At 39.2% G+C, this 21,278-nt stretch overlaps 1 long non-coding RNA gene across 4 annotated transcripts; it reads left to right on the top strand.

Annotated features, from left to right (window-relative positions):
* The first annotated feature begins 6,842 nt into the window (after positions 1-6,842).
* On the top strand, positions 6,843-19,501 carry LOC149546042 (uncharacterized). Of its 4 annotated transcripts, none has more exons than XR_016354316.1 (4): positions 6,844-7,228; positions 17,953-17,979; positions 18,128-18,225; positions 18,598-19,501. It is a non-coding gene; the product is annotated as an uncharacterized LOC149546042 (long non-coding RNA). The 4 variants fall into 4 exon arrangements; XR_016354314.1 differs by having other exon boundaries at positions 6,853-7,228; positions 18,121-18,225; XR_016354317.1 differs by lacking the exon at positions 18,598-19,501 and having other exon boundaries at positions 6,843-7,228; positions 18,128-18,347.
* Positions 19,502-21,278: the final 1,777 nt, after the last annotated feature.

The following is a 21,278-nucleotide window of genomic DNA, read 5'->3' as shown; positions in this document are numbered from 1 at the left end:
AGGTGGGTATAAGTGGACACCTTTTTTCTAAAATCAGTAATTTCTGAACTTCAACAAGAATTTGAAGATAGTTACGCTCAAAAATTTAAGATATGACAAAAAAAAAAGTAGTAGTTGTTTGAATCTAGCTTCTAAACTACTATTTTTTTTTCAAAATGGTTTAGTTTTAGGTCCTCAAAAAAGGGGACCACAAAAAGTGGTATTGTTTATTCCAAAAAAACATAACACAGTACAAAGTTTGGCCCCCCTAAAATTTTAACTTTTTTTTTTTAAATTCTTTAATCGCTCTAGTCAAAAGTTACTTAACATTATGTAGTTTATCCCAAATTTTTTAGGTAATTTTATAATGTGCATTTTCTTTTAATGAATTTTTTAACTAGACACATCCCAAAAATATGAAATATCTGTATCCTCCCCTAGAAATGATTGAAAACTAATCTAAAATCAAATCTTCTTTTTTTTAGAGTGTAGAATGGAGTCTAGTTTCTAAAAATCTAAGTTGTTACAAAATTTGATGAACAAGCTAAAATCTATAGCCCAATTAGTACATGTTGGTTTTCAACAAAAATGGACATACATTCAAAAGAAATTATAGATGAAAGGCTTGAAATAGTTCAAATAAAAAATAAATTATATAGTTATATAGCCAACATAGAGACCTACAATGTCATGTAACCCAATCTTATCGATGCTCAACCACGAGAAATCTTGAAGGAGAGCACACAAGAAAAATCAATCATATTATGTATGTTTGCAGCAAAACACTTCTTAGACTAGTTTATAGAGTCTAAACCTTTGGGTTGGATCCCCAAGGTGAATGCAAAGGTTTGAATAGTGCATATGTGCTATAGTCTGTGCATGCTATAACGTGCACGCACTATTTAAAGCTTTTTAAATTTGGGTCTTAATAGCACGTGAGCACTTTAGTGCACATGCACTATTGAGACCTAAATAGTGCATAGAGAGGGAAGAAGAGAGGTAGAGAAAGAGTGAGAAGAGGGGGGGGGGGGATGGGTGTGTGTGTGTGTGTGTGTGAGAGAGAGAGAGAGAGTAGGGGATGGGAGAGGGGAGAGAGTAGGGGATAGGAGAGAGAGGAAGTGAGAGAGAGTAGGGGTGGTAGAGAGAGTACAGGATGGGAGAGAGAGGAAGTGTGAGAGAGAGTAGGGGTGGCAAAAAGAGAGTACGAGATGGGAGAGAGATTGAGAGTAGGGGATGGGAGAGAGAGGAAGTGAGAGAGAGAGAGAGAGAGAGTAGGGGTGGCAGAGAGAGTACAGGATGGGAGAGAGAGATTGAGAGTAGGGGATGGTAGAGAGAGAGAGTAGGCAATGGGAGAGGGAGCAAGAGAGAGAGAGAGAGGAGGATGGGAGTGTGTGTGAGAGAGAGTAGGGCATGGGAGAGTGTGTGAGTGTGAGAGAAAGTAGGGGTGGAAGAGAGAGAAAGTAGGTTATGGGAGAGGGGAGAGAGAGTAGGGTATGGGGGAGAGAGAGTAGAGAAGGAGAGAGAGAGAGAGAGAGAGATAGTAGGCGGTGGGAGAGGGAGTGGGAGAGGGAGAGAGAGGGGGAATGGGAGTGTGTGTGAGAGATCAAGAGAGTAGCAGAGAGAGAGGGGGGATGGGAGTGTGTGGGTGTGTGAAAGAGAGAGAGTAGGGGATGGGAGAGGGGGGAGGGGGGAGAGAAAGAGAGAGTAAGGGATGGGAGAGAGAGAGTAGGCGATGGGAGAGGGAGTGGGAGAGGGAAAGAGAGGGGGCAGTGGGAATGCGTGTAAGAGAGAGAGAGAGATAGGGGATGGGAGAGAGAGGAAGTGAGAGAGAGTACGGGTGGCAGAGAGAGTATAGGATGGGAGAGAGAGATTGAGAGTAGTGGATGGGGGAGAGAGAGAGTATGTAGTGGGAGACAGAGTGGGAGAGGGAGAGTGAGAGAGAGGAGGATGGGAGTGTGTGTGTGTGTGTGTGTGTGTGTGTGTGTGTGTGTGTGTGTGTGTGTGTGTGTGTGTGTGTGTGTGTGTGTGTGTGTGTGAAAGAGAGAGTAGGGGATGGGAGAGAGAGTAGGGGGTGAGAGAGAGAGTGGGAGAGTGGGAGAGAGAGGGTGGATGGAAATGTGTGTAAGAGAGAGAGAGTAGGGGATGGGAGAGAGTGTGAAAATGTGAGAGAGAGTAGGGGGTGGCAGAAAGAGTAGAGAGGGGGAGAGAGAGAGTATGCGGTGGGAGAGGGAGTGGGAGAGGGAGAGCGAATGAGAGATAGAGTAGGGGATGGGAGAGGAGAGAGAGGGGGGATGGGTGTGTGTGAGAGAGAGAGAGAGAGAGTAGGGGATGGGAGAGGGGAGAGAGAGATAGAGAGAGTAGGGGATGGGAGAGAGAGTAGGCGGTGGGAGAGGGAGTGGGAGAGGGAGAGATAGGGGGATGGGAGTGTGTGTAAGAGAGAGAGTAGGGGATGTGAGAGAGAGAGTGAGAGTACGGGATGGGAGAGAGAGTAGAGAGGGAAAGAGTGAGAGAGAGACAATAGGTGGTGGGAGAGGGAGAGAGAGGGGGATGGGAGTGTGTGTGAGAGATCTAGAGAGTAGGGGATGGGAGAGGGGAGAGAGAAAGGGGGATGGGAGTGTGTGGGTGTGTGAAAGAGAGAGAGTAGGGGATGGGAGAGGGGGGGGAGAGAGAGAGAGTAGGGGATGGAGGAGAGAGAGTAGGTGGTGGGAGAGGGAGAGGGAGTGGGAGAGGGAGAGAGAGAGGGGGAATGGGAATGTGTATAAGAGAGAGAGTAGGGGATGGGAGAGAGTGTGAGAGTGAGAGAGAGAGTAGGGGGTGGTAGAGAGAGTACGGGATGGGAGAGAGAGTGAGAGTAGGGGATGGGAGAGAGTGTGAGAGAGAGTAGGGGATGGGAGAGAGAGTAGCGAGGGAGGGAGGGGGAGAGAGAGAGAGAGAGAGAGAGAGAGAGTAGGTAGTGGGAGAGGGAGTGGAAGAGGGAGAGAGAGAGAGGGGGGATGGGAGTGTGTGTGAGAGATCCAGAGAGTAGATGATGGGAGAGGAGAGAGAGAGGGATGATGGGAGTGTGTGTCTGTGAATGAGAGAGAGTATGGGATGGGAGAGGGGAGAGAGAGAGAATAGCCTGAGAGAGAGAGAGAGAGTAGGTGGTGGGAGAGGGAGTGGGAGAGGGAGAGGGAGAGGGGGGATGGGAGTGTGTGTAAGAGAGAGTGTGAGAGTGTGAGAGAGAGTAGGGGGTGGCAGAGAGAGAGAATGGGATGGGAGAGAGAGTGAGAGTAGGGGATGGGAGAGAGTGAGAGAGAGTAGGGGATGGGAGAGAGAGAGAGAGAGAGAGAGAGAGAGAGAGATTAGGGGATGGGAGAGAGTGTGAAAGAGAGTAGGGGATGAGAGAGAGAGAGAGTGTGTGAGAGAAGGGGATGGGAGAGAGAGTAGAGAGGGAGAGAGAGAGAGAGAGAGAGAGAGAGAGAGAGAGAGAGAGAGAGAGAGAGAGAGTGATAGAGAGAGATAGTAGTTAGTGGGAGAGGGAGAGAAATTGGGGATGCGAGTGTGTGTGAGATATCTAGAGAGTAGGGAATGAGAGAGGAGAGAGAGAGGGGGGATGAGAGAGAGTGTCTATGAAAGAGAGAGAGTAGGGGATGGGAGAGGGAAGAGAGAGAGTAGCTTGAGAGAGAGAGAGTAGCAGATGGGAGAGAGAGAGTAGGTGGTGGAAGAGGGAGAGAGAAAGAGAGTGGGGGGATGGAAGTGTGTGTAAGACAGAGAGTAGGGGTGGGAGAGAATGTGAGAGAGAGTAGGGGGTGAGAGAGAGAGAGAATAGGATGGGGGAGAGAGTGAGAGTAGGGGATGGGAGAGAAAGAGAGTAGGCGATGGGAGAGGGAGTGGAAGAGGGTGTGAGAGAGAGAGAGAGAGAGAGAGAGAGAGAGAGAGAGAGAGAGGATGATGAGAGTGTGTGAGTGAGAGAGAGAGAGAGTAGGGGATGGGAGAGGAGGGAGAGAGAGAGTAGGGGATGGGAGAGGAGAGAGAGAGTGAGAGAGAGAATAGGGGATGGGAAACTTGAGAGAGAGTGAGAGAGAGTAGGGGATGCAAGAGAGAGAGTGAGAGAGAGAGTAGGTGGTGGGAGAGGGAGTAGGAGAGGGAGAGCGAGAGAGAGTAGGGGATGGGAGAGAGAGAGAGAGAGAGAGAGAGTAGGAGGTGGGAGAGGGAGAGAGAGGGGGGATGGGAGTGAGAGAGAGAGACTAGGGGATGGGAGAAGAGAGAGGGTGAGAGAGAGTAGGGGATGGGAGAGGGGGGAGAGAGAGAGTAGGTGGTGGGGAAGAGAGAGGGGGGATGGGAGTGTGTGAGACAGAAAGAGTAGGGTATGGGAGAGGAGAGAGGGTGAAAGAGAGTAGGCAGTGGGAGAGGGAGAGTGAGAGAGTAGGGGATGGAAGAGGAGAGAGAGAGAGAGAGAGAGTAGGGGATGGGAGAGGAGAGAGAGAGCGAGAGAGTAAGAGATGGGAGAGGATAGAGAGTGAGAGAGTAGGGGATGGGAGAGAGAGAGTGTGAGAGAGTAGGTGATGGGAGAGGGAGTAGGAGAGGGAGAGGGAGAGAGAGAGTAGGAGATGGGAGAGGAGAGAGAGACCAAGAGAGAGTAGGGAATAGGAGAGGAGAGAGAGAGTAGGGGATGGGGGATGGTGGGATAGGGAGAGATGTATTTTCACATAGTGCATATGCATTATAGTGCATACGTGCCTTATAGTGTGTACGCACTATGTGAAACACCAAAAAATGGTCACAAAGAAAGTTTGCATCCCTTTTTATCCATATTCTTCTTTTTGTCTATTGTGCATTTTGTTGTTCTGACAGAAAACATGGATTTCAAGCTATTGGAAGTTAGCTTGATAACTATTTGAAGACTTTTTGAAGCTAGCAAACACCAAATTCAATCATTGGATACGCTATCTAAAGGCTTTTTGAATATTCTTTCTATAGAAAAGGTTAGTGCAGTCTTTTTTAAATATTGTTTGTTGATATATAGACACAAATTTGATTATAATTTGACATGTTGTTTAATATATAGTGAATTCATTAAAATTTGTATGTTTGAATGAATTGTTATTTGGAAATGGTTAGAAATTTGGCAAGTTTTTTGATATATATTGTGTATTCATTGAAATAATTGTAATTTTTATACGTATTCGAATGATTTGTAATTTAAAAATTGTAATTAATTCAGATGTTTGAATAATTTGACATGTAGAAATCATCATCATGCCAAGGAAGAAACCAAAAACTCAAACAAATGAAGAGGGAGAGAGATTTGACAATTAAAAGAGATAAAATGAAACTACTACGTGAAAAAAGAAAATTGCAAAGCCATAATGAAGAATTGACTTTCGAAGAGGAATAAGAACCACTGATACAAAGAAACAAAGAGGAAAAATTGAAAGACAAAGGGAACGAATGAGACTGTTATGCTCAAGAAGACAATTGAATTGTGAAGCTACACCATCTTCCAATGTTAGAGTCATATCAGCCTCTCATGTGAAGAGATGTTAATTTTTAGATCTGACGATGTACACATTCCATCATATCATGTTGAAGGCACAACATCAACATATCAAATAGGTGATATTTCATCTTTTACATCTTATTACCAAGGCACATCATGTTACGTTCAAAGTATGAAAAATACTCAATCTTATGTTGATGTTCAAAATGTTAAGGGAATGGAAGAGATTATAACACCTTCTAGAATTTGTTTTAGAAGACCAAAATATTTGATTGATATTGATACTAACATTCTACTTTTTATGGGATTCAATCTTGATTTAGATATATTTGTTTTGATGCATGAAACTAAACTATATCATGTGTCCTAGTGGATCGATACAATACTTATTCAATAGAGTTATTTTGTCATTGCCAATACTTGAATGTGACCAATGTAGTGTTTAGGAACATTGTAAGATTGTTGACTTAATAAGGAATAAGTTATCCTTGGTGAACCCTTTGTTTGTTTAGGTTAATGATAATGAGTGACTTTAAAAACAACATACAAAAGAATGCACACGAGCTATATGAAGACAAATAAAATTTGATTATTTGTTCCTTCAAAAAATTGAAGCATGCTCTAAATATTCCACTTTAGTGAATTACATATGAATTAAGTAGAGAGGGCAAAGAATTAGTGTTTAAATTTGAAATATTAAAAGATGGGTTAGTGACAGAGGAACGGACTTTAGGATAAACTACCTTCCCAAATCATGTAGGAATATGTAAGCATAAATTTAAATATATTATATTAAATTTAAGACCTATTATTTAAGTAGGCAAAAGTAAAGAAAAATGATACAACTTATAAGTTTCACCATAACCAATAATACTTTTAATGCATAAATAAATCATTATAAATTTCTAAATATTTGATATGACTAGTATTTTAATATAAATGTTATTATAATTTTTTTTAATTACATACATTATTAAATAATAATAAATAAATTTCTACTACACTCTTTTATTTATTAATTTTTAAATTATATTTTTAATATTTAAAAAATAATAATTTTAAAATAGTAATTTACCTTTAAATTAATAATAATAAAAGCTTATATTACTTATTCATGGTATTTTTTTTTTTAAAAACTTAGAAACACATTTTTAATAAAAATCTTAGAAGAAACGCATCTTTTATAAAAATCTAGAAGATTTTCAAATTTCGAAGGTAATATCGGACCGTTGCGAAGAAGCCGGCAAACTAGGAAAGGAGCGGAGCAAAAGATGATAAAAAAATCTTTTAAAATTATTATCCAATTTTAAACGGTAATATTTTCCAATTTTAAACGGTAATATCTGACCGTTGCCGCAAAGCCCGGAAAAGTGGAAAGGAGTGGAGCAAAAGATGATAAAATAGGAAAATTTGGGCAATATAAGTAATTCTACATCCTACGAAAACAACGGAATATTTTTTTGTTTGATTTTATTCTCCTGTTTGTTCTTTGTTTTTCTTTTGCATTTGTGTAGGGTTTGTATTTGCATTTTTCATTTGTGCAGGGGTTTTGTACAGTGTGCACACTGGTCTGTTTGTTGGTCGGTCACTGGTTTGTTTGTTGGTCTGTCTGGTCTATTTGTTGGTCTGTTTGGTTGTTCATGTTTTCTTATTTTTGTATTTTGTTTTTATTTGGGTTTTTGGGTTTGATTTGGGTAGTAGCGGAGGAAGATGCAGGAAGAACAGAGGATTGGCGAGGAAGAACAGAGGAGTGGCGAGGAAGAACAGATGGTACGTATCAGACTCTTTTGAATGTGCATAGAAATAGGGGAAGACATGATATTGCAATTTTAGTTAAGGAATTCAAGTATTTAATATTGAAACAATGTCCAAGTCCAAATTAATAGCATTTTGCTCAGAATTATAATTCTATTTGTCTAGTTTCCTGTGTACCTTCGTTGTCCGGATATATCTGAAACTTTGCCAAACTTTTAATGTCTGTGAATTGTTTTCAGTCTCTGTCAGTGTTAATACTATTAAATAACATATACATTTAAAGATTACAAAAAAAATCTCTTAAATGTGTGAAGCGGCCACAGGATTTCGTGAGGAAATGATATATTTAACAACCATTTCGTCCAGAAAGACGAAATGGTTGTTTTCAGCTGCTTGTTATAAGTTGTTTTCAGCTGCTTTTCCCTTCCTTTGACCTACCACTTTCTAGACATGCGTTGCTTGGAGAAATTTCATAATCGTGTTGAAATTAAGATCAGAGTTCTGCGATAAATTTAACTAACAAATACCATAGATTTCCCAGATGTTTAATTCCTGCAATATTTTTGAGAAGAATTTTGTGTTTCTACTTTTAACTTTGAACTATGCTGTGTTTCTGCCAGAGTTCTTGAAGGTTACTCTCGTTAAGCTAACGGCTTCTTTTATAACCTGCCCCTGTATTTGAATCAATTTTATATGTGAACTTTTCTTCCGGCCTTGTTTATCATTGTGTGGCGATTTCATTGAGGATGAATAGGGGCGAATTCATTTAGGATTAATAGGGGCTGCGGAAGCTGCCGGTGATCTTGATGAAATTCAGAGATATTACTCTCTGTTGTTAAATGGATTCTAGCTCGAAACAAGGTTAACAAGATGCCACTGCATGAAGCTGCTAAAATCGGCAACCTAATCTCATCAAACTTCTACTAAATTGGAGTTCTAACTGCTATTTCAATAAGTTTACAGATGATCTCGAGGACCTTGAACTTTTTATAGATGAGGCTTCTTTTTCTCTAGAAAATATTTTATAGATCCTCAAAGGAACAATTCTCAAGACTTCAAATTCCGATTTGTGATATTCTGCTGTACAATAGAAACAACATCACCATGTCTGCTCTAGGGAAGGTGGTCGTTTCAGGATTGGGGATTTCATTCTGGAGGTGCTCCTCTGAGAATCTGGTTCTATTTCATTGCCCCTTCCTTTGACCTACCACTTTCTAGACTTGCGTTGCTTAGAGAAATATAACTCTCAACTTTGTTGTTACTCTCGTTAATTATCATAATTCTTCAGTAAAGCCCTGGACCTAATTGGGACTCTTTTTGAAGTCACAGACCATGTGAGGAAGCTACAGGAAACTGGCTAGTTCTTACTGCGTTACTCTCGTTAATTATCTACCCCTATTCCTTTGTAGGCTTGGGAGGGACGCAATTTGTGTTGATTATCTGCCTCTGTTCCTGTCTTAAGTAACCGCTCCCTGTCAATTCGAACCGTGCGAATGATGTTTACATTTTTGTCATTCTTTCTTTGTTTAACTTGCCTGTCAAATCACCTCCGATGCCCTGCATCATTTTTCTAAACTCCGCCTTTCAAATAGATTTTATTAGATTTTACTCTGCTTTTACTAGGGATTTCATGTTTTTGGGGAGTTTCAGGAAGTTGTTTTGAGGCAGATTGTAACGCCCCGTCAAGGGATCCAAAAGAATTAACCTAAAGTTTCTCTAAGTTTGCTAAACATTTTTTTTTTTAAAAGTAAGAAAGTATGACATACACATCAAACACATAGTAGCAGAAGCAATAACATGAAATCATCGACAAACATACATTGCAAGTTACATTTCTTAAAGATCCCAAGACGTTGAGTCACGTTTAAATTTAATTAAATCTAAGTCTAACAACTATCACATACATATGAAAGAATAATCAGAAAGTCTCATGTCCATAATATACATTTGTTCCGAATGCTCCTTGGCAAATTAATTCGGAATGCTCAATCATCCACTGTACATGTCACAGGGTATGAAAGGCTTAAAAGAGTTTGGCAATCATATCATAAATGTAGCTCGAAAATGTAAACTAGGGGCAGGCACTACATCCACCTCCCCTAGACTTAGGCTTACTCCTGGAAGCCTATAAACAAATAGGGATATAAATCTCGTAATCTAGATGCATCCTCCCATGTAGCTGAAGAGTCATCAGTAGGGTCCCATTGGACCCTTACCTGCTCTATGGTTCGACCCCTGAGGGTCAACTCCCGCTGCTTCAGAATACGTATTGGCTCCAAAGCCAGCTGTCCGTCCTCTACCTGCAATGCATTCCAATCAAGAATATGTACAACATCAGGGATATACTGTCTAAGTACTGAAACATGGAAAACATCGTGAATGCGAGCAAGGCTGGGCGGTAAAGCAAGACGATAGGCAACTGGACCAATCCTCTCAAGAATATCGAATGGTCCCACAAAGCGAGGTGCTAGCTTCGAGCCCTTTCCATAACGGATCGGACTCTTCCGCGGACGCACTCTCAAGAAAACCTTCTCTCCCACAGCAAACTGCTTATCTGACCTATGAGCATCAGCATACTTCTTCTGCCTATCCTGTGCCGTTGTCAAGTGCTCTCGGATATGCACCACCTGTTGCTCCATGTCACGAAGCATCTCTGGGCCCAACAGGATGCGATCCTCAAGGCTATCCCAACTCAAAGGTGTACGACAAGGGCGTCCATATAAGGCTTGGAAAGGTGCCATGCCAATAGAACTGTGATACCCGTTGTTGTAAGCAAACTCCACTAGGTAGAGATAGTCCTCCCAATGAGTCTGCCTATCCATCACGTACATCCTCAACATATCTTCGAGAACTTGATTCACTCTCTCCGTCTGCCCATCTGTCTCTGGGTGATATGCTGAACTGAAATTCAGCTGCGCTCCAAGATCATGCTGTAGTGATGTCCAAAATGCGGAAGTGAAAACATGATCCCTATCAGAAATGATCCTTCGGGGAATACCATGTAGTCTCACAATGTCACGCATGAAGACATTAGCTACTGAAGCTGCAGTGTAGGAAGACCTGATTGGTGCAAAATGTGCCACCTTGGTCAACCGGTCAACGGTGACCATAATAGCATCATGACGACGAAAAGTCATAGGTAATCCTACTATGAAATCCATAGAGATGATGTCCCACTTCCATGAAGGAACGAGATTCGGTTGCAAAAGTCCTGCCGGATGTTAGTGTTCTGCCTTGACTCTCTGACACTCAAGACATCTAGCCACAAAATCAGCAATGTCACGCTTCATCCCGGACCAATAGAATAAACGTCGCAAATCTGCATGCATCTTCTTGACACCTGGATGTGTCGAGTAAGGTGCACGATGGGCCTCTGATAGGATCAATATGCGAAGCTCATCCAGTAGCGGCACATAGATCCTTCCTGAATGTCTCAAAAGGCCATCTGACTCTAGGACATAGCCTGAAAACTTACCCTCCAAGGATCTCCCTGAATTGATCTCACTGCACACCTCCAAATACCATGAATCAGTGGGGAGTGCCTGAAGTATCTGACACCTCAAATCGACACTAAGAGTCATAGATGATATCACATGTTTCCTGCGACTCAAAGCATCAGCTACAATATTCTCCTTCCCCTGGATATACTTTACCTCAAAGTCATACTCGCACAAAAACTCCATCCAACGCCTTTGCCTAGCATTTAGATTAGGCTACGTGAATATGTACTGAAGACTACGATGATCGCTATGTAGTTCAAATCTGTGTCCCAACAAGAAATGTCTCCATCTCACTAAGGCATGAACTACTGCTGCTAACTCAAGGTCATGTGTAGGATAATTCAACTCATGATCCTTGAGTTTGCGTGACTCATATGCAATCACTCGACCATTCTGCATTAGAACTGCTCCAATACCCTCAAGGGAAGCATCTGTACACACCATGAACTCACCTTCTGGATCAGGTACTGCTAAGATCGGTGCACTGGTCAGAAGCTCTTTGAGTTTCTGAAATGCTTCTACACACTTTTCTGTCCAAAGAAACTTCTTTCCTTTCCTCTGAAGGGAGGTAATAGGGTGTGCTATTCTGGAGAAGTTTTGAACAAATCTGCGATAATACCCAGCTAGACCCATGAAACTACGAATCTCCGACACAGTAGTGGGTGCAGGCCAATCTACTATTGCCTGGATCTTCGCAGGGTCTACAGAGATACCTTCGCCTGAAATAACGTGTCCCAAATACTGTATCTCTAATTGAAAGAAATCACACTTTGCCGCATTGGCATACAGTTGATTATCTCTCAAGCACTGCAAAACTAAACTCAAATGTTCCTCATGTTCCTTTTGGGACTTAGAATATATCAGAATATCATCGAGGAACACAAGAACAAATCTATCAAGATAGGAACGGAACACCCCATTCATTAAGCACATGAAAACTAATGGAGCGTTCGTCAGCCCAAAGGGTACCACTGTGAACCCATAATGCCCGTAGCGAGTTTGAAAGGCGGTCTTATGAATATCAGCCTCCTTGATGCGAAGTTGATGATATCCTGACTTAAGATCAATCTTAGAGAACACTGTAGCCCCCTTGATCTGATCAAATAAATCGTCAATCCTTGGTAAAGGATACCTGTTCTTTATTGTCACCTTATTCAGCTGTCTGTAATCAATGCAAAGGCGCAAAGAACCATCCTTCTTCTTCACGAAGAGCACTGGAGCTCCCCATGGTGATACACTAGGTCGAATACTACCCTTGGCCAAAAGTTCCTGTAACTGCAAACGCAACTCACTTAGCTCTTGAGTGGTCATACGGTAAGGAGCTCTAGAGATAGGTTCCGCTCCTGGAGTGAGCTCGATGCTAAAATCAATGTCTCTCTTCGGAGGCATGCCTGGAATCTCACTCGGAAAGACATCAGCATACTCCTGTAAAATAGGGTGATCTAGGGTCTTCCTCGTAGATTCTTCCTCATCAAGCTCATTTACCGTAACGGTAAATACCTGACACCCCTTACGAAAGCTTCTCTTTAGTTGCATAGCAGAGATCATCCGCAGGGATATAGGCCTCGGTATCCCCACAATCTCAACATCCTTCCCTTGGTCATCCTGACACATAATGGTCTTCTTTCTACAGTCTATACTAGCCCTATGAGAGCCAAGCCAATCCATACCTAAGACCACATCGTAGGAGCCAAGAGGAATAACTCGAAAATCGACTGAAGTCTCAAACCCTCCTATGCTAAGTCCACACTTATGAACTACAGAATCTGTGGAAACTTTAGCGCCTGAGGCTAGTTCCACTTGCCAACCATGATCTTGCTTAACCGACTCCAGCTTACACTTGTCAACTAGAGATGGAGAAATGAAAGAATCTGTAGCACCTGAATCAAATAATACAGAGAGAGGTGTACCTCGGATAGCTCTTGTAGTCTCAACTACTGTCCCCTGATGGTCTGCATTTTCGACTGTAGGCTCAAATGCTGCTGGCCTGGGTCCTGAATACTGAGATGCTCTCTGTGGGCAGTATGCTGCAATATGACCAATCTGTCCACACGAATAACATCCCGTGCCTCTGCCATATCCTCTCCCTATAGGTGGTGCATTCGACTGCTGGTGGCTACCCCTGCTAGCAAAAGACTGGTTGCTCTGTGCAGGCCGAGATTGCTGATTCTGTCTATTACGTTGAGCATTGCGATTGATCCTAGAGTTGGATCCACCGCCACCACTCTGTGCCTGAGGGTAAAATCCCTTATGCTGCTGAGGCTGCTGCTGAGAATGCTGTTGAGAATACTGATTCCTCCTAGGGAAGGGAGGCTTCTTGATTCCACCGGAATTGTGGTTGCCCTTAGATCCTGCTATAGTAGGCGCTCCCACAAATCCCCCTTGCCCAAAGTTGACACTCTGCTCTACCAGTATAGCTCGATGTACCGCATCCTTGAGGGTCTTAGGCTCAAATACCTTAACACCCCCAATAAAACGATTGTTCAAGCCTCGGATGAAATGTTGTGCCAACTGTGCTGGGTTGTCACTGAATCCCGAAAAAAGGCATGAGCTCATAGAACTTGTGCTCATACTCTACAACGGTCATAGTGAACTGTCTCAAGTTATGGAACTCATCTGCTCTATGCTGCTTCCATTCCTCTGGTAGGAATCGCTCATGAAAACTCTCCAAGAAAATCTCCCAAGAGACACTACCCATGTCAATGCCCAACTTCTTCTCCTCAATAGTCCACCAAGTGGCCCCAAATAACTCTAGATTGGTAATGGCAAACCTCGCTTTGACATTACTGTCAAAGTCCTGCATAGCAAAAATCCTGTCAAGGGCAATAAGCCACTGCTCAGCTACATACCCAGAACCTTGCCGATTAAAGGGCTTGATCTTGGACCTCTGAAGATCCTTCATCTGAGAAGATACTATGAATCTATGTCGATCCCTTTGAGGACTCCTAGATCTGCGTCTATGCTCATGTCCAACCTGGTGTGCTCTATCCTGCTCAAGAACAGGAGGTAAGCGATCAATAAGGGTTCGCATCATTTGCCTCAGATCAACCTCCTCAGAGTCGGCATGTCCCTCATCGTGGTTCTCTTCCTGATGCTCACTGACATGCTCTTCCCTATTCTCTTCCTGAATGGGGCTCTCATGGATAGACTCATGAACACTAACATCTCTGCCTCGTCCACGGCCTCTGCCACGGCCAAGGCTATGGCCCCTAACGGAAGATCTCATCCCAGATACCATCCTACAATAATATCCAAGACACAAGATGCTAAAATAACCATGAAACATACTACTGAAATACATAGATAAAAGACACATGTTTTACAAACAAGATATTTTCAATTTTCAGTTTACCTATAATTTCAGTTTAAGTATAATTTCAGTTTTGAAGTTTTGAGTGTTGAAGTATGAATAAAAAAGGTAACTAATAGTTTATATACTGTTTCAGTTCAACTAGTTTCAAGTTTTTGTTTAAGGTTTGCATTTTTATTCATCTAGTTAACACTAGTGGCGTTCCAATATACCCAGAGCTCCCAATGTAGAAACTTGGGCTCTGATACTAGATGTAACGCCCCACCAAGGGATCCAAAAGAATTAACCTAAAGTTTCTCTAAGTTTGCTAAACATTTTTTTTTTTAAAAGTAAGAAAGTATGACATACACATCAAACACATAGTAGCGGAAGCAATAACATGAAATCATCGACAAACATACATTGCAAGTTACATTTCTTAAAGATCCCAAGACGTTGAGTCACGTTTAAATTTAATTAAATCTAAGTTTAACAACTATCACATACATATGAAGGAATAATCAGAAAGTCCCATGTCCATAATATACATTTGTTCCGAATGCTCCTTGGCAAATTAATTTGGAATGCTCAATCATCCACTGTACATGTCACAGGGTATGAAAGGCTTAAAAGAGTTTGGCAATCATATCATAAATGTAGCTTGAAAATGTAAACTAGGGGCAGGCACTACACAGATTTTGATGCAGAAACTAGAAATCAATCAACCATAAAATAAGTGATCAGATTTTGTCAACTATGACTTATCAAGAATTATGGTTCCGGCAGTTGCTTGATTTTATTCTGTTTGTTGGGGTCTGCTTATTTCTTATTTCTTGAATGGGGTCTGCTTATTTCTTCCTTTGCTGTGAAAATTCTGAGCCTTCGACATTCCTGACTTTGATATCTTAAACTCGTCACTTCATTTGTTCCTTAAATTATGCTTAAATTGATATCTTAAAAATGAGGTGCCATTTAATTCCATCAAACACATCTAAAAGCAATTACGGGTAGAGAGTCAAGCAAAAATAGATTGACTTAAATATCAAGAGTAAAGAGTTAAACAAGGCAGAAACGAAGTGAAAATAAAAATGGGTATGGCTGCTGTTCAAACGATTCAAGGGGTGTCTGTGACTTTATTCTTCTTCTTCTCTTGTGTCAATAATACAATTGCTGCTCAGACTATAAATAAGCTTAGATGTGCTCGAGAGTACAATTGTAATATCCCATGGATCTCGTCTTTTGTATTTTTTTTCTTCATAATTTTTTTGACTTCCTGTGTCAATGACGCTCTCTAGATAATACAAGTGCTTAGATTTTAATGAAGCTTATATGCCCTGGACAGTACAATTGCATTATCCCTTGTATCTGACTTTGACTACATTATAAATTCGTTAATTGCTATAGTCATTTTAAGAATCATTGGACGAATTAATTTAAGAATTTAGCCACATTCCATTAAGGAGCTTTCTGTCAGGCATTTCGAAATAGATCTTGTTTGTTCTTGACTCTGTTTGTTGTAAAGGAAAATATTAAATTGACAAAAGTAATATACAATTTGCTAATTATGACTGCCAAATGAAGGGGGAGTCGGGTGTTTTCAGTTGAGGGAACATTGACTTTAATATCACAATTCGCATCCTTTGTTGAGTGCCTGATCATTTCTGTACTATTTATGAATTTCTTACCTTGATCTAGAAAAAAGTTCAATGAGAATGGCGGCTATATACCACAAGATTCATTTAGAAATTCGTATGACGATTTGGTATGCAATGAATGAGTTTTCTCAATGTAAATGTAACATATGATTTCAAACTGCTCCTGAAAATAGTCATATAAACTTTCTGAAACCAATCATTGTTTTCTTTCCCTCAACAAAATCCTTTCAACATTACCAATTTCTTAACTACAAATTCAATTTTCAATATCCAGTCCATATGTGAATGAATCTTGTTATTAAGTTGAGTGAATATTATTTATTGTGCAAGGGTGGTAAGATTCTTGATGAAATAAGAAAAGGTATATATACTAGACAGGAGGAGTGACTTCTATTGCACTGTAGTTGTCTAGAAATCGTTTGGGATTTTTTCATAGAAATCTACTGAAATTGTCATTCTCTTTCCACGTTATGATCGTTATTCATTTGATTCTTGCTAATTTGCAATGTTTGCGTTTGTGGGTTCAATATAGTTATTGAGAATATAAATCATAGATATTATTCAACATGCATTTAGTTGCTTTCTGCAAAAATGGGAAACGTGGCAAACTCTTTACAAAGTTCCACTCATTCATTCATGACAAATAGAATGGGGATGTGGAAATTGCATGTAATTTGCAGACCTAATGAAAAGTGGGTGATTGATATGATAATTGGAGGGCCTGCTAAAGTCATAACTTTTAGGACTCGGTTTAAGTATCCACAATGGCTTCCATACCTTTTTGCATTTTTTTTGGTGTTATTCTTTCCATGGTCATAATTTGTGTTGCGGATAACATCCCCATTTCGCACAGTTTGAATTGACAGCTTTAATTGGCTATGTACACTGTTGTCGGATTCCTTGGAACCTTCCTTTGAACCCTCCTTGGATGCTTGGTATGGAAGTATCTTCTCCACTGTTTGGCTTCTTTTTCTCAAACCAGATCCTCAAAGGAACCTGAGATACTTTTAAAGATTTTATCCTAGTATAGAACCGAATCCCTAAAGGAACCTAAGATAGAACCAGTTCCGGTGTCAAATTTTCATTATATATATTCACCATTACAATTAATAGTATGATCGAAATGAACAGCCAGAGTCGATTATGGATGTTTTGATGTTTCTTCCATTTAGTCCCTCCCTGCTTGCTTTTACTTACTAGTGAACGGAGAAAAGGCAAAGCTTCTGCCAGACCTGCCAGGGCAGCAATTTGTTGTTGATTATCTTCTTGATTCCGTTAAGCTTCTTGATATCTTCTTTTGTTCTTGTGAATGCTTGTCAAGTGAGGCTAGACATTGCTTTAATTGACTCTATACACTGCTGTCAGGTTCCTTTGAGGATCTGGTTCTATACTAGTATTATCCTTGGTTTTTTTGTTCATTTGTTCTTTTGGGACGTTTTCACTTAAGACACAAGCATGTTTTTCTTTTCCTGGTCAAGTTTAGGATTCCATAGAGACTCCCTCGACGCTAGTTGTGCCCTTGTTTGTCTACCCATTTTGGTCCTTTGAAGCTAATACAATTCCAGCTACCTTGGCACCTGCATTTGTACTACTTTCCCCCTTTGTTGTTCTGTGTTTATTTGGCAATACAGGCATTTCAGATGTTGTAGCCTTCGATCCATTAACTATTTCTAGATTTGTAGGCATATTCTTGCTTGCCTTCTCTTTCTTAAATTTGTCTTTGAATTTTGAATCTCGTTTGGAACATCCTGAACCACCACTGCAAACTTGGGTTTCTTGAATCCTCCAATAGCCTCTTCTTCCTCATTATCCAAGACCAACTCTAAAAGTTATGTTTAACCTGAATCAAATTTGGATTATAATGGCTTGGGTTGATGTTTTTTAATTGGGTTTCCATAGTCACATTGTTCTTCTTAACAATGGTGGATTGTAATGTGAAGTCTGGTTATCTAATTCCAACATTGAAATGTTTTTTAATTGGGTTTCCATAATCACATTGTTCTTCTTAACTGGGTTCTTTCATTGGTTTCATTGAGAATTACATTTGAATTAAGTTAATAATGACCTCTGATGTATGTCTACTATATTTTCACAATTATTTCTCTTAAGTTCTGGTTGCATAATTGTTCATTCTATGTTGTCACTCACTCATGATTTCTCTAATGATAATCATATACTTCTAACAATTCATAGGAATCTTATTTCAGTTCTCATAATCTTTATTTTAGTTGTAAGAATGTTTTTATTTTTTTCATGTCTAATATATTTATTTGTATTGATTTTATGTTCTTGCAGGAAAATCTCCTAGGAAGACGTTCAAAGGTAATTTTTCATTTTTTAAGTCTTATATATATGTTAAGTTGTACAATTAATTTATATTACAAATCTTCAGATCATTATGTTTCAATGTATTTCTTGATTAAATTATAAAATGCTCACTACAACAACTTAGAGCATTTGTAGCTATCAGAACTATTGCTGGCTTGATATAATGAAAAGAAGCTGAAATCATTGAAGTTGATGTGCTTGGTGCTCTTGGAAAGAACAAAAAAAGAGACACGAGATGTGGTATGTACATGTTCTTTATATTTGACATATTCTTGATGACATTTAATTCAACTACCTACCCTTCTTATAAATGAAATTGCAACTCTTATTGAAAATGATATGTTGAGTGGCTGGCTTGATAATTTATTTGCTATGGTAATATATCATGTTTTGTTTTCTAAAAGATGCAAGACAAATATGAAAATTGAAAACTATAAGATCTTTAAATCTGAATGGTTTTCTTACCAGCTAAGTCTAGTAGCATCATAAATTTAATTTCTATACATATTTTAGATTTTCCTACATTTATATTTAACTTTATAGATATTTGTTGCATTACAATGACTGATTTATAACTAAATTGACAATGATTGTGTAATGTCCCCATTTTAGCTGTTGACCAAGTGTGTGTGCGTTAGCCTTGTTCTACATGGTCCCGAGGGCTAACGAAGGGTTTAATGGGATCTTGGAGTGTTTTGGCCTAGTCATTTCCAGTTTGGGCCAAAACGAAGTTGATTTACTCAGTTTCAGGCATACTTACTATTTTTAGTAAGTCGGCAGGACACAGTGCAGGTCAATTTTGGTGATTGGATTCGATACTCCTCGGTGAGAGCTTTCCGATGAGCTATCACTCACATTATTCGGAGTCCGATTGCTAATACATTTTAATGCCTGAAGTTTTATTAAAGTAACGTCTAATTTAATTGTAAAATATTAAAGTGTTACTTTAATATTTATTTTATGGTGATGTGTACCCAAGGGAGACATAAGGGGTATTTTAATATATGTTTTATATTACACATCTTTTATCCCACATTGCCCATATGAGTTGAGGGGACCCGTGGGAATAGAATAAAAGGAAGCATTTGTGGCTTCATTAGACAGGTTGAATATGAGAAGAAATTGGTGTGTGAGTTGCAGCTTTGTTCTTGGCATTTGAGGACGTCTATCCTCTCTTGTAACATTCTAGACGTCATTCCCTTGGAGTTTGGCCTTTGGAATTCTTTCTTATTGGCTTCATTATCAGGCAGTTTAGTTGCATTTCCAGCTACAGGCAGATTCGATATTTTGCTCATATCTTCTTCACTACTTGTCCGTCGCTTATGCCGCTTGGAGGGAATGGTATTATGAAGGTAGTGGATTGATTGGAGGACAAAGTATTGTAGCAGCAAGTTCGTAAGCATGGGCTGGAGTATTATGACAATATTGCTGAAGTAATTAGTAAGTTGATAAATCTGCCATGTATTTGGTTTTATGAATTTCTGAAAATAACATTTTATTAGCAGCAATTCATTTCCACTTTGCATATTGTTGTAGTTTCTTTCTTGTTTATGTTGTATGATACCAATTCCATGCACGAAACACAACAAACAAATAAACGCTTGATTTCCGGAGTTATAAGGGGTTTTTAAGAAGTTGAATGCAAACTATTTGACATAATTCCTTTCAGCAATTTGGTTTAGTTTTTTGGGACATCCAAGGGTGTCCATTACAGATTGGATGGCAGAATTACACGAGATTGTCAAGTACTTGATAGCAAGGATCCTCTAAGTCCCGAGCAAAGTTTTCAGCCAGTTATTTTTTACCAATATGGAAAGTTTGAGCATATGGCTAAAGTTGCAGCAGAGCATGTGATTGGTTATTTTTTATTTCTTTTATACTATTTTTATCAAACATTGATCTAATAGTTTTTGTAACATGTAAAAATATAATGCTTAATAAAAGAAAGTTATTGGAAGGGGTTAAAAGCCCCTTCAAAGACTAAAAGGAATGCCCATTGGCCATGGTCATTCCTTAGAGTCTTTTTTTTTTTTGACAGCTTAAAGAATGGTCAATAGGCCAATGCCATTCTTTAAGGCATGTCTTGTGTCTCTTGCATTTTTTTGGTTAGTTTTTAATTTCCTAATATTAATGTTAATATTAAAGTTGTCAATCACAATTTTATATAAATAAATGCATCATTTATGCAACACATCACAAGACTAAGTATAACTTGGCATAAGTATATCACCATAATAATCTGCTTTTTTGACCCATGACAAATTAATATTGTTCGTAATGAACAATCTTAGATTACCTTCCCAACAAATATTAAAAGATAATTAAGAACTCACTTTACGAATGTAATTTACACAAAGCATGTCTACATATTTGTTAAATGCATCTTTTTCATATTGCAAACATATAATATATTTTTTTGCACATAATAAAACAAAATCAATAAAGATGGGCTACTTGACAATCACATATTAGCAATATGACAACACATAAACTTTAATAAATTCTACATATTCAATCAAGGCATTGTAACAAATCATAAAATCATAAAATATAACCAATTGACAAGTAATGTAAATAATATAAAATAAACACATTCATAAAGTGAGTTCATTTAATATAAATAATAAAATATTAACACTTAAAGATAAATAATATAATAAAATAATGGGTGTCTTGTCAAGTCGGGTGGCGCCATGTCATGTCGGGATTGTATTAGGTCACTTAGGAGGAGGCCACATAAGCTTCCACCTTCACGTGGTTGGCCAGGGAATAAATATTCTTGAAGCTAAGAGAAGCTTGTTTGTAATTATATGTCTTGCTTAATCATAAACTATTTAAGTTATATCATTTGACATTGTGAGATTCTAAAAATAATGTTCCTTAACGTTTGTGTTTTTAGATCTTAAAGAATGGTCAATAAGTGAAGGCCATTGTTTTAGGCATGTCCCTTACATTTTTATATATTAATTGTATAATTTTGATGTTAACATTAAAGTTGAACTTGACATAACCATATCACCATAATAATGTGCATGTCTTGACCCATCACATATTAACATTGTTCATAATGAACAATCATAAATTACCTTCCTAAAAACAATATTAAAAGATAATTAGGAACTCACTTTATAAATACAATTCACACATGTTTACATAATTGTTAAATGCATTTTTTTTTTCATATTGCAAATGACAATTTGTTTTTGCGCATAATAAAGCAAAATCAATAAAGTTTGACTAGTAGACAATCACATATTAATTAACATTACGAAACCACACAAACATTAATAAAT

This window comes from Cupressus sempervirens, chromosome 7 (genome assembly GCF_028749045.1).
Source record: "Cupressus sempervirens isolate cs-2001-9-10 chromosome 7, ASM2874904v1, whole genome shotgun sequence".
NCBI lineage: Eukaryota > Viridiplantae > Streptophyta > Pinopsida > Cupressales > Cupressaceae > Cupressus > Cupressus sempervirens.
Note: the sequence above shows the minus strand (reverse complement) of the source record. Positions and strands in the feature narration are given on the sequence as shown.